General features: G+C 41.5%; 1 protein-coding gene across 3 annotated transcripts in view; it reads right to left on the bottom strand.

Moving 5' to 3' along the window:
- The window catches only part of Susd4 (sushi domain containing 4), a 111,274-nt gene that overhangs the window by 39,382 nt on the left and 58,722 nt on the right, over window positions 1-13,170 (bottom strand). The gene's annotated exons all lie outside the window — the stretch shown is intronic.

Here is a 13,170-nt window from a genome sequence, read left to right as displayed (position 1 = left end):
ATTAAATAAAAGTCTCTTAATAAAGGACTTTTTTGTCTTTTTTTAGACAGTCTTGCTATGGAGCCTAGGCTGGTTTTTCAGCTTGCAATCTTCCTTCCTTGGCATCCTGAGTGCTCAGATTACAAGTGTATCCTATCATGCCTCTCTCTCTCTCTTTCTCTCTCTCTCTTTCTCTCTCCCCATATATACATATATGTATATATGTGCATATATGTATTTATATAAAAATACATATGCACATATATGTACACACATAAATGCACACACATTATATATAATATTGAACACTCCATTTGAAATTGGAAACACAGCAATAGCGTTTGCTCTTTCCACTTATCTATATCCAGTGTTGTACATGAGTTTCTAACCAAAACAGAAATGTAGTAAAAGGAAACCTAAGGGACTAGACCAGAAAGAAGTAACACTTGTATTATCTACATAGGGTATGATCATATACGTGATAAAACCCAAAAAAATTTATAAAGGCAAATAGTAAAATTAACAAATTTAGCTTATACAAGTTCCTACATACCATTAATTAAAAAAAGCTTAAAAATACTTATCAATAGCATCAACACTTGAATCCCTAGGTATAAATATAGCAAAAAAGTAAGACTTTCCTATAGAAAACTTCAAAACATTACCTAAAGAAAAACTGTAGAAGATCTAAGTAAGTGGGAGAATAGTTCATGTTTTCTGAATGTAAAACTCATTATTATAAAGGCATTGCTTTCCTCAGATTCAACTACAAATCCAATATGGTCATATTAAAAATTAAAGTTTTGACAACTGACATGCTGATTTTAAAATTTATATAGAAATACAAAAATATAAAGAAGAGACCAGCCTTGAAGACACAGAGGAAGGGGGGAAAAACTTGTTCTGCCAGAATTCAAGACTTACTAGAGAGGTGTTGAATTCAAAATGATATCATATTGAAGAAAAGGGAAACAGACAGACCACAGAATAGAACACAGTCCTGACTCCAGATATGCTGGGATGCACTGCAAGGTAATAGTGCTGGGGGATGGGAATATGGCCTAGTGGCAAGAGTGCTTGCCTTGTATACATGAAGCCCTGGGTTCGATTCCTCAGCACTACATATATAGAAAATGGCCAGAAGTGGCGCTGTGGCTCAAGTGGCCGAGTGCTAGCCTTGAGCAGAAAGAAGCCAGGGACAGTGTTCAGGCCCCAAGTTCAAGCCCCAGGACTGGCAAAAAAGAATTGACTAGTGCTGGGTCATGTCCGTACAAAAACCAGCTCCCCATGGGATGGTTTGAGATCTAAATGAGAAAGGCCAAATAGTGGAGTTCTGAGAAGACTATTTAAGAGAATGCCTTTGTCATATCATAATAGGAGAACCTTTTTGCTGGGCCTTGAACTCAGGGCCTGGGCATTGTCCCGTGGCTTTTTCTGCTCAAATCTGGTGCTCTACCATTTGAGCCACCCTCAACTTCCAGCTTTGGGTGGTTAATTGGAGCTAAGAGTTTCACCGTCTTGGGCTGACTTCAAACCATGATCCTCAGATCCCAGCCTTCGGAGTAACTAGGATTATAGGCATGAACCACCCGTGTCTGCCAGGAAAGCATTAAAATAATTGTTTAAGGAAATCATTTTTTTAAACAAGAAGAAAATATATTTAAAAGCCCACCACATTCCCAGGATTTAAAAAAAGACTGGCAAAATTTGTAATATGAAAATATTTTCATTGCGCTGATGGCAAGAGAGTAAAACTCTAACCAAAGAATGATGTTCAGCACCCATAACAAACAAATACTTGTAGCTAGTATATATACTATCTAAAACTCAACACGGGCTGGGCGCTGGTGGCTCATGCCTGTCATCCTCAGGAGACTAAGAATCATGGTTCAAAGTGCCCCGCCCTTTTGTTCAAGCCCCAGGACCAGCAATAAACAAACAAACAAATGAACAAAATCAACATGGAAAAGACAACTTCGATAAATGGGCAAGTGAACTAAACAGTTTCCAAGAGAGAATATCAAGCTGTCCAATAAAGACATAAAATGTGCTCTGCTCCCTTATTCATCGGAGAAATGCACATTGAAACTGAGAAATGCTGGAAGTGGTAACCCATGCCTGGAATCCCAGAACTAAAGTGGCAGAAGAGAGGGAGTTTCCGCACAGGTAGTTGGATCACCAGCTCTTGGTATACCGTGGCTAGGACAAGTTCCTGTCTCAAACAATAGCAACAAAAACCAACAAGCAAGGGAACCACCTAGCTACCAGACGGCTAAGATATGAGCAACACCAGGTGCTGTCCAGGAGCATGCTCTGTGGGCAGGTGAAGTGTAAATCAGTGCACCCACTTCAGAACACTAGCAGTGCCTATGAACACAGGATAGATGCACATTCAATGCCTCTGAAGAGACAACAAAAATGTGAATGTATGTACCATTCACCAGCGAGTTTTCAGTCATGACTGTAACAAAATTATGGTTAACAACCGTACAACTCAGGGGTGGGGAAAGAATTGGGAGAGGGAAGGTGGGAGGAAAATGAGGGAAGAGGTAACAAGTTTGATAAGAAATGTACTTACTGCCTTACATATGAAACTGTAACCCCTCTGTACACCACTTTCACAATACATAAATAAGTTACAGGTAACAAAAGTCAATTAGAAAACACCAGTATGTTTAAATGATGGAATATCCAGCCGTATATTAGAATGCTGGGAAAATGAACACATTGTAGTTGGATTTAAACATAATGTAAGAGAAATCAGATATCATCCTTTATAATTCTATGTGCTCCAAAATAAGACAAAAGCAAATGAAATGTGAAGGAGCAATACGTTTAGGAATGCATGTTTCTGGGCTGGTTGATCACCATCATGAAGGTGATTGCTGCCTATTGGAGGGAAATCGAAGGCAGTGGTGGGATCAAATTTCTGGGGCATAGCAATATACTATTTTTCTTCACCTGGATAACAGTGATGTGGATGTTATTTAAGCTCAGTGGGCTGTTTGGTTTTATACACTTTTCTATATATGAATTATATTGACAATACTAAATAATAAAGTATATTTTATATTAAAGCACATTGTAGTATATTAAACATAGTCTTCTACTTATAATATTCTATTTATATTTACAGCATTTATAATACATTTTAAAATGTCTATGTAAGTATTCTACCTTATTCACTTCAAAAAGAATGAAAACAGTAGCATAATGAATCCAGAAAGAAGAGCAGGGAAATTCATCTTTTTCATCTCATTCAGAGCCACAGGGTCCGACAAGTTGAAAAGTACTTAAAGGAATTTTGGGGGAAGGAATGACTAAATACTGGGGGGGGGGGAGGGTAGTGCTGAAATTACCCAAAGCATAAAACCTTAATTATTTGAACATTTTCCAGATGGCAACTTAACTTCCTAATGTTTATCATGAAAGTTGGAAGAGAAAATGAGTTTAATTTAGAGGACAAGCCTTCCTGGATTCTGAATTCTTACTTTTCTCCTGATAAACACAATTTAAATAACTTTATTTTTAACTTTGCCTTCATGTTAAAGAAGGAAATGATAGGAAGCCCTGGGTGGCCAGAGGTGAGCTCATAACGCAGATGAAGCAGCTGGGCCACATGGCTCCCACCTGTAACCCCAGCTATTCAGGAGGCTGAGGTGTCAGATCCTAGAGTGAAGCCAGCCTGGACAGGAAAGTCTGTGAGACTCTTATTTCCAACTAACCAGAAAAAAAGTTAAAAGCTAAGCTATAGCTCAAGTGGTAGAGTACCAGTTTTGAGCAAAAAAAATTTAAAATATATATATATCTATATATATATACACCTCACGGTATATACTGAGTTCAAACCTCAGTACTGATATCAAAACTAAGCAAGATGAAAGAGCCAATTTCACATTCATTCTCCTGGCAGATGACTTACAGAGCTTCTGCTACCACCCTTCCCCATCTAAATGCTCTATTTGTGGAACATCTGAGACAAGCACCCCTGTCACTCTGTCTACAGCAGGACTGCCTGCCAAGGCCTGTGAAATGTAGATCCCAATGTGTAGAAAGTTTTAAGCATGGTGCCTGGAAATGTGCTATTTTTCTTGCAGCCCTCAGACAATTCCCAATGAAGTCAGTCATGGAGATAGCACTGTCTGATGAGATACACCAGGCCAGTTTAGTCACTGACAACTGAAGACAGAATTTAAAAAGCGAAATGCTGGCACAAAATCGAATTTCTAGCTCATCTTATAGCACCAGGACAGACAAGCATAATTCGATTCTAACCTGAGATTCTCATGTTTGTTAGATTCAACTCTATCCACCAAGACCTCTGTCCATCAAGACCTCAAAACTAATTGCTTGTTCTGAATGAATATAATATGAACTGAATGTCAAATGGAGAGTTACACTGGGAAAAGTGGAGAAAAGAAGACTTTAGTATGTCTTTAGTAAGTCTCAGAACCCAGTGTGGGTTCTGAGAAAGCCAGAATCAGTATCTAATCAGACTCATAAGAGCAGCTTGGGGGAGCTACGATCAAGCCCAAGCTGTGTGGGACAGGCATGAGAGAAGATGAATCCCACCCACATGGGTTTGGAAGGACACCCTTGGGGGTGGCTCTGCATGTTCATAAGCAGTCAGCCTAATTCTGGGTTGTTTCAGCTGTGAGCTTGGGAAAAACAGCTTTCTGGGGAATTTCCACCATCAGCGTGGAGTTCAAGGTCGCTACCAATCATAGTGTGTCCTTTACACATGTTCCCCCAAGGATCTGAACATGTGCCGATGTTGTCAGCCTTGTTCTCTGTTTGCCTAATAATTCTGTGACTTAAAGCCACTTCCCACTGCCAGGGTCCCCAAACAGACAAGGGCAGGATCCCATCGACCATGTGACATTGAAGAGACTGGTGACTAAGGCCACATTGCCCTAGTTTGAACTTCTCCTCCACATTTGAGGGCTCCTCCACAAGCTTGCGAGCTCTTGCCTGGAGCAGCCTAGTTGTCATCTTCCCACCGTGATAACTGATCATTTCCTTCACTTTGTCTTTGTGAGATCTGCTCCTGTCTGACCTGACCTTATTTCTTCTGTATTTTTTCTCCCTTTCAAGTCATGACCATAGTTAAGTTAAAGAAATCTGTTGAAGAGCAAAAAGCAAACTCACACTAAAGCTACAAGGGAGGAGGAGAGGAAAGGAAGTCATGCAAATACCTGCCCTTCTCTGCAGAGACTGTTGTTTTTTATAATTCCTGTCTAAAGCAACAAAGAAAGAAGTTTCAGATGATAGAAAATGCACATGCGAAGAAAAGGATGTTAAATAAAATATTTTTAAAGCATCCATCTGTTTTGGCGGAGCTTCTGGAGCTGGAAGACATTTCACCTTAATATATGAGTAACTGTAAAACAAGGGTAAGATTCCCCCGCTTTTGAAAAATGCCTGCACCCCACACTTTCAATGAAGAAAAGAGCTAGCTGCCAACTTTGCTGCCAGCTTTCACTTATGAGTCAAGTTGGATCTTTTAATTAAACATTTATAACGTAATAATAATCTTAAACTCACATTGCACCTTTTTCACTAGGAAATTCAAAGGACCTTCTTAACATCAAATTATTCATTTTTTATAGCAATCCTGGTCAGGTTTATGGGAGCCAAAATATTTTAGTAAGTGCTTTAGAATAGCATGTGATGAATGTTTTTTTTTTTCTCCCTGCATTCTGCAGAGTACTGGGACAAAGAAGGGTGAAGCATAGAGACACAGAGAGACTGGGGGCATGGTAGGGGTATTTCCTTCTGGGTTTTATGCCATTTTCAACTCTAGCAGACAACCAGTAATGGACACAAAGCACAAACTGAAGGGGTCCCTGGGTGCATATTAAAATTGCCTTGGGTGCCTTTATAAACACCCATGCCTGGGCCTCCACCTTCCAGAATAGCAGAGCCATCCTCGGAATGAGTCGTTGGCACTCTGGGTGATTCTGATTTATAAGCTGGGCTGTACAACACCAGTCCTGGGCTGCAAGTCAGGACATTGGTCCAATTCCAAGCTTACTTACTATATGCGTTATGTCACCCCTTAAACTCATACATTGTCTTCATTCTGTAAGGAGGCAAATTGACGTTCATCTGGTTGTAAGAATAAATGGTCTCTGTGGGGCTCTACCGGACACTGGAGAATATCATTTCTCTTCTCCCTTTGCAAAGCTACATCCAACTACATTCCTGAATAAGTGGATCTCAGATCTTTTTATGTGTGAAATCACCTGGGAGTTTTAGCAAATGAAGATTCTTTGGCCCTACCTATAACAGAAAGTCTGAATATGTATTTTCATCCCTGGCATACACTACAAATCAGGTTCTTAAAACGTGTGCTGACAAGGAGAGGCCTCCCCAAGGGGGTCTGGACCTGAGCCCTTATGATATGTGCCACTTCCCTCCCCTCCACAGTTGGTTCTCCTCTTCTGGAAAAAAACCATCCTTGATCAGGTGAGATGAGCATCCTGGAAGGCATAAATGATATCGGCCTGAACCCCAACTCTGTCATTACCTAGGACTCCACAGATAGCCTTTCTAAAAGTCCACATTCTTAGTTGTAAAATAAGATCCTAGGCCTTTCTTTGTGGAGTTACTGTAGTAATTAAAAAAGAGAGTGTACAATAGGTACAATGGGCACCACTTCCTTGAAGTAATGCAGCCTTATTGAGGAAAGGAAAGCAGAGGTGATATGCCCGGGACACCTACTGCAGATGGGCAGGGTACAGAGGGACCAAGGAAGCTGTGCCTTTAGTGACAGACAAGGAAAGGGCAGGTTTGGATCCTGCATAGCTGCTCCTCCTTCATTCAACTGCTGCCTCTCTGAGTTCAGCTGTCAGCACCCCCAAAGTGCATCACATGGCAATGGCAACCCAATTCACAGTGCCCTACAGATAGATAACCGAGACTCGGCGGTACCAACATGAATAACCAGGACCAAAGCAATGTTAGTACTCAGCAATGAAAGGTACTATGCTAATCGGAAGTAGGGAAGGAAGGAACACACACATTTCCTTGTGTGTGAATAATTTAAAATGGCAAAAGCCAACTGGACTTGGAACCCAGATGGGGGCAGGAAGGACTTAACTCTTGAAGGCACTCAATAGGACAATTCATGGGACGACACCCAGGGGCCACTAATCATTGCCCGATAACTTGCGACTACGGAGAATGGAGAATCTCCAACAAGGCAGAGACAGATGGGTTGTCAAATGACTAAAGAAGATCAAAATTAAAATGGAGTTGCCAGTCTACGGGGCTTCCCTTTTCATCCCTTGTAGAAGAGAGCAGCCCACATGCAGGTGATAAATAGCAAGGCTAGTGAGGCACAGAGCAGGTCATCACATAGGGCAATAGCATGCACTTTGAAATTCCATCTTCCTCCGAGGTTGAGGAATCTCTCCGCAACAGCACTGAAAGGCGAAGGCTGCTCTTGGGGTGAAGAGACTCATGAGTCACATTGGATTTCCCCTCACATAGTGGCCCCAGGTGCCACCTTCTCCACCTTGCTCTTTGCACAGTGCTGCACGTCATACCCAAGTTTTCAAGCACAAGGCTCTGGCTCTGATGGTGGTGTCCACGCATGGCCTGTGTAGGCATCATTTTCAAGATCTATTCTATGTGTGGTGTAAACAATGCTATTTACTAGCTGGCTCCTCTCCAGCTCAAAGGAGTTGGCTGGCCAACTATAGGCAAGGATTTTCTGAAACCCTTTTCTGCTCAGGCAGTTCATTTTAAAACAAGCTATGCTCTGCAGAGGGGCCTGGAAGGTCTCCTCATGGCATTATGCTGCGATTAAAAGAAGAATCACACGGCTGTAAGTTATCTGTGTATTTTCACCTAAACCAGCTGTCTGCTAGAACTAGGGGTGCTCCAGCACCATGAAAGTACTTTATTTTCTTCATATGGATTTATCTGAAATTGGCTTCAAATGGAGGGATCAATGACGAGTGGCTGTGTGCAGAACGGTGGCTGCTCAAGGCGAGAGTGGAAAGAACGAGAAAGGCTTCTCTCTACTTTGCAGAGCACTGGGTGAGAAAGTCCTCAAATATTAAGAACCCATTTCATAAAAATTTAAGTTAGCAGCAGCTCTGCCTTCAACTCCATCTACTTCCCAAAACACCCATTCCATAAAAGGACATTCAGAAAGGAAAAGCTATGTTTCTAACACATAGAGTCCATTGTCTGCACCCAACAGTGTTCAATGAGCACCCCGAATCCTCCAAGATGAGGAAGTTCCTTTTTAAACTAGCACAAACACCCTTCACAGAAATAAAAATCCTAAGGGAAGAGGGACTTGGATGCTGTACAATATTGTTCCATGGTTAAAGAAGACTCTTCAATCCATGTGGGAATGTGGTGTGATGAATTATTTAGTGACGTGTATGCAAATAAAGGAAGGAAGGAAGGAAGGAAGGTTGGCTCTGCCTGGCTAGGATAACCAATACAGAAGGGCTGAGATGTACTCAGTAGCTCAGCTGTAACACAAGGGGTTAAGCCAGGAAATACTTCCAGTAATATTGACAGTCAATAAACTTGACAAGATACAGGTTGGTTCTCCCCACCAACTTGTTCCAAATAGTATCTGTTCGTAATACAAACAGGTCCTTAAATTGATAGATTTTATTTTAATCTCTTTTTTTTTTTTTTTTGCCAGTCCTGGGCCTTAGACTCAGGGCCTGAGCACTGTCCCTGGCTTCTTTTTGCTCAAGGCTAGCACTCTGCCACTTGAGCCACAGCGCCACTTCTGGCCATTTTCTATGTATGTGGTGCTGGGGAATCGAACCCAGGGCTTCATGTATATGAGACAAGCACTCTTGCCACTAGGCCATCTTCCCAGCCCTATTTTAATCTCTTGAAAGTCATCTTCTTTAATTTTAAAAGGTGCTTTTCTTTCCTTTTGAGACAGTCTTCCTGTGTAGCCCAGGCTGGCTTAGGACTCATGATCCTACTGCCTTTGTCTCCAGAGTGCTAGGATTACAGATGTATGCCCACATGGTTTACACTACTTCTTTAAGCTGTACAAACCAAAGTGTGAATCAGCACAACCCTGATACCAATCCTTGGCCTTGGCCAATGTATTTAGTAGATCAGCCCCACTCTGCCCACACGGCAGATTCCTGGTTCTGTGCAAATTCCAGGGTCTCTTTATCACACTTCCCTTGTTCCCTGGGCTACACATGGACACAATCTCTCCTGGACACAATTTCATTTCTCGGGATGGAGACCTCAGGGGGATTTGTTTCTTACAGTATCAGTCCTGTAAGTCCAAACTAAAACTGAGTTTGCCTGGGATAAGCAAGTTACCTTGGAACAAAGGGGTCATGGGTGAAGAGAAGACAGACAGCATGTGCTACAGAATGCAGTGAAGAATAAGTGAGGACCCAAGAGAAACCTACACCTGACACCATGCAAAGAGTCAGGCAAAGTGCTTCTGTAGCTCACATTGCGACAGGCACTGTAATGCATATGAACATCTCAGACAGAACCGGTCCACAGTGCGAAGCCCAGGAACAGAGACAAGCCCCTGCGCTAGAACACATCTGTCAGTCAGTACTGCATTTAATTCAGGGAAGGGTCTTCTTAGAGACTCAGTTTCTCTATTTGCCAAACAAAAACTAAATCAGATCAGAAGGAAGGCTTGAGTTTGGTGACTTCATGAATCTCTGGTAGCGCAGGGCTCAATAAAACTGAGCAAGGGGGCTGGGGATATAGCCTAGTGGCAAGAGTGCCTGCCTCGGATACACGAGGCCCTAGGTTCGATTCCCCAGCACCACATATACAGAAAACGGCCAGAAGCGGCGCTGTGGCTCAAGTGGCAGAGTGCTAGCCTTGAGCGGGAAGAAGCCAGGGACAGTGCTCAGGCCCTGAGTCCAAGGCCCAGGACTGGCCAAAAAAAAATAAAAAAATAAAAAATAAATAAATAAAACTGAGCAGGACTATGGAAATGCCCCTGAGAACCGATTTCATTACCTTATTGAAGAGATGGAATCACAAAATCCCAGATGATCTACACCACTGATCTGCAATTAAGATAAGACTCCCAAGTCCCCTGTGGGCCCGGGGTCACACCTATGCCTAGAGGGGTATAAGGACCACAGGCAGTGCCAAACCTGGAAGGTACAAGAGGCTCTAAGGCATAGGCACCTGCTCTCACTTTCTCAACAGCACACACTTGTACTTTTTACACCAGACAGACACTGAGTTACAGCAAACCATTAGGCAAGGGTCCTAGAGGAGGGCTCCCATTTCAGGCCACCTAGTAACCCTGCCCTACTGGATAATAAAAAAAAAACTCTTTTAAGTCTCACAATCTAAAGAGTGAGGCCTCATCCCAACTGTCTCCCTCATGTGAAAGGTATTCTTTCACTTTACTAGAAAACGGTTTCTTGCAATCTTCCTCTTTGTCATTCCCTGCATACCTGGGGCAGCATGTTAAGCTTAGATGTTACACACACACACACACACACACACACACACACACACACACACACACACACACACACTCCCTCCACCAGTAACACCTTCAGCCCAGAACCTGACCCTGACCGGGGTCATTCGTTGCAACAATGTGCTCTGTGTCTGATTAGAATGGGGCTTCTGTGGCACAAAGAAGGTCAGGAAATAACCTTGGTGGAGGACAGAGGTACTGATGGGGAGGTGGTGTTTGTAGTGTAAATATGGAAGCTCAGAACTGTCCAGAACAACAATTTATTAAGTTGGTTGTCTGGGAGAAGGAGAATTGGGCCATAGGGGGATGGTTTGGGAACTTCAGTTTTGTTTTTTGTTTTTAGCACACACCTCTGTCCTTTCCCTAATCTTTTAAGGATCCATCCTTTATACAGGGATATTCTCCTAACTGCCCTTTCTCTCCTCACTTCATATGAATTATTGCTTTATCTACAAAGAGAAATGCAGATGTTGCCCCAAGAGATCCAGATTCAGAGGAGAGGAAGGAAGTGCCACTCAGGAAGTTCCGGTCCAGCCAGGACTTTTCCCTCCACTGTCTCATTGTAACCTTCTGGATCACATAGAAGCCCTTCACATTCTCTGATCTCAGAAAGGTGGAGGTTTTAAACAGAAAGCACTCCATTTTCCTCAGGGATGGCATGGATAAACCCAGTTTTGTTGTTTTGCTGCTTCCTCGTCAGCTCTGTGATCTTGATAAAATGAGTGGACCTCTCTGAGTCTTACTTTCCTAGCTAGGTAGTGAGAACAATGAGTCTCAACTTGTACGGTGGTTGTATATGTTAACTGACACAGTGACTCTGAAACTACTTTTAATAGCCTATAAAAATGTGATAAATTATTATTATTATTATTACCACCCCTACAAAAATGCATTGGCTTTCTAAGAATTACCTGGCAAGGGAAACAAATTAATTCAGCAGCCCTTGCAATTATTCTCTGAGCATAAATCCTGGGCAAGAAGCAAGGGCTAAACCATAAACAGAAGTCTTCCTGGGTGCCCCCATCAACTTCCTCATAAACTGCAGCGGTTTGGGACATTCACACTGCTTTCCCTCCATCCAGGACACAAAAGCAACGTCTTCGTACGAGATCTTTCAAAGACCATAACAATATCACTGTTAAGAACGAAATGGTCCATCATTGTGCTTAGGCTAGCTAGCAACAGTCCTCCAGATTTCCAAAACGATGAAAGCCCAATACCACGACCAGAATGCAGACCTGGACCCTCCTTTGAAAACATGGGGCCTTCTTGTTTGAGGGTGCTGTCTTCACAAAGCCCCTGCCAGCATGTGTGGGGTGTTAGGAAGTATCCATATAGACCTGAATAACAGAAAATTTTACTCCTTTCTCTGGAATTACCACATAGCATGTAGAGTTGGAAGGAAGCTCAGCTCAAAAGTGACACACTGGTTTTTTCCCCCACAGCCATAAAATAACAGAAGTTTTCATCTCTGGACAATATTCAGGAAGCCTATTTTGGGTTTTCTTTGTTCGCTGATGTTCCTGAGCATGTCTGAGTTTTAAGTACTGAGTGTCATATGACTTCCCTTTGGCAGTGAAGTTTACATTCATGAACCAAATAAAGTTTTAATTAAGTAGGTTCTTATGAAAAGCACAGCTTGAATGTTTGCAAGAAGAAAAAAAGCTTATTTTTTAACATTAATTTTGACTTTATATTTTTATCTCTATCTTTTCTCTTTTTCTCTCTATGTCAATAGTGCATGTGATATGTATGCAAAATGCATAATATGATACATATAATATGATACATATAATATGCATCATCTTAAAAACAAAAGCAGAAGCAAAGATTATAGGTACGTTAAGAACAAGATACCACTCTATCCACCCTTTACAATTTCCATAAGGAAAAACATAACAGATACTTTAAAAAAAATGCTTGTCAGATTAAATTATTTAAAAGTATCGTAAAAGTAATGTGCATGGAATCACAACTATCACTCATGTATCAGTATTATAAAAGCTCCCTCCCAAAATAAACTCGATAATGGTATCAAGAGAACCTAGAACTCATTCCCAATGAGCTCAACAATGTAGAAGTTCTATGCTTCATAAAAACTGGGAGCCATAATTAATTCTTCATTAATGATTATGCCAACTTCAGCTTTGTTGATCCTTTAAGATATATAATCAGCCACTTGGCAGTCCAATTAGTTAAATTCAATACATTGTTTAGAACTTTAAATGTGTGTGTGTGTGTGTGTGTGTTATGTGTGTGTGTTTGTGTGTGTGGTATGTGTATGTGTGTGTGTTTGGGATGATTTCCACAAGTAATTGAATATCTTGTCACCATCAATAGATTTAGGGGTAATTGCTAGGAATCAATGTCTACCGTGCAAATCAGTTGTGCTTTCTTTCCTTAAGTGAACCACACTTAGTATAGAACTGATGAGAAGAACTTGATTTACTCTTCTGAGTAACACTTGTCTTTTGTTTCACTATATATATACAGTTCCTGCACAATATGTTGACTGCACTTTTTATTGAACAGCCTGAGAATGAGTGCTGAGTTGGCAGCCTAATAACAAATAGCCCTAATGTTATCTGAGTTGCTCTCTTGCCTTGACAAAAATGGAGATGAATTAGATTATAATTGACATACAGAATGAAGACTTTTTCTTTTAATGCTGAGCGTAATGTCCCCTACCCTAGTCCTCAATGTATTCATGCAGGTGCAAACAAAAA

Source organism: Perognathus longimembris, chromosome 11 (genome assembly GCF_023159225.1).
Source record: "Perognathus longimembris pacificus isolate PPM17 chromosome 11, ASM2315922v1, whole genome shotgun sequence".
NCBI classification, from domain to species: Eukaryota; Metazoa; Chordata; class Mammalia; order Rodentia; family Heteromyidae; genus Perognathus; species Perognathus longimembris.
This window is presented reverse-complemented; position numbering and strand designations above follow the sequence as displayed.